This window comes from Phalaenopsis equestris, unplaced genomic scaffold (assembly GCF_001263595.1).
Source record: "Phalaenopsis equestris unplaced genomic scaffold, ASM126359v1 Scaffold203716, whole genome shotgun sequence".
NCBI classification, from domain to species: Eukaryota; Viridiplantae; Streptophyta; class Magnoliopsida; order Asparagales; family Orchidaceae; genus Phalaenopsis; species Phalaenopsis equestris.
This window is the reverse complement of record NW_018223322.1, coordinates 1-1480: the sequence shown is the minus strand read 5'-3', so window position 1 is coordinate 1480 and position 1480 is coordinate 1.

Genomic DNA, 1480 nt, shown 5'->3' with positions numbered 1-1480 from the left:
TTTTTTTTTGTTGGGAAAAGTGGGGCTGAAAATTACTTAAATATCGAATTTCCATTATTTCCATAACATTAAAGCTTATTTTAGGCTCTCCTAAAGCGCAAATCTTAAAGCACATTGGACTACAAGGTTCAAACTTTTTTTTGGGCATTTACATAAGATGTGTTTATCGGTACATTTTTATCAAACAGGAATCTTAATGCATTTTTCAGAAATTTTTCAAATTCAAATTCAGTATCATCGGGACCCAGATGTCAGCAAGATTGTAATTAAATTGACCGTCTAGACAAAACAAATCTAATGATATCAAAATTGGTCAAATGAGCTCCAAATTTGACATATTTTACAGTGGAATCCGGCATCTCAATGAGAGGAATCTAACTAGTCTAAGATCACTCAATTTTGATGTCATTAAGACATCTAAATTATTAAAATATCACTTATGATTAAGGAGGAAAGTTACGCGGCAAAAGACAAAAATGTCCCTCCCCAAAATGTTGTAAATAGATTCATTGTCTTTACTTGAACGAGAAGAAAATGTGACAGTCCAAACTCTCGCCTATCAAGGTATCGTTCGCTTTGACCAAATAACATCACTATATTGCCCCGTTGGTGCAACTTCCTAGGCGGTCCCCCATCAAAGTAGTGCTTCATAACGGACACGTTTAACTTTGGACTTTTTATTGAAATTTTAATGTTACATTAAAAGATGCATCAATGTTTAAGAGTTCGGCTCCATATAGCCTGAACTCTTACCCATCAAGTTATTGTCCGCTTTAGCCAATGGTCTCACGATTTTGCCCCGTCAGTGCAACTTCCCACAAGTTCATCCTTCTTAAGAGTGCTTCATAATGAGCACACTTAATTTTGGAGTTTCTATTGAAATTCTTCTTTTAGACCAAAAAGGCGTCTCGTTGTTTAAGAGTTCTATTCCATTCTACTTGAGGGTTTTCATAGAAGAACAAAAAGAGAAGTATAATTTTAGAGATTGTTATAAAGAGAAGACCTTGTGAGTAACCACTGACTTACATGGTCATCAGTCACTGTCGACCGACCATTGTCGACCATCGTCTGCCCACACTACATATCATCGTCATTCAATGGTCATCAAGGACCACTGCTCACAACTATTGTAGTCGGAATGCAATTGTGGTTGAATTTTCTAACACTTTTTATTTTTTTGACAAATATCTTCTAATCTCGTTCTCCCTATTATGATAGAAGTGTGTATTTTTATACTTACACACATTAGATTATTTTTAACTGGATTATGCCTAGTGGTTTTTTCATTTTTTGGTTTTTTCCACATTAAAAAAAAATTATTCTTTCATCCTACGATATTTCATTTATGTGTGTATTAAACCTTCATACAACATCGAGTCGTTAAATTACCGCTCTACTGTCCCAAACTTTCTGGCACGAAACAACAAACATACCCCCAAATCCCTACAGCTTCCTGACCGTCCAAAACAGATGATGTTTC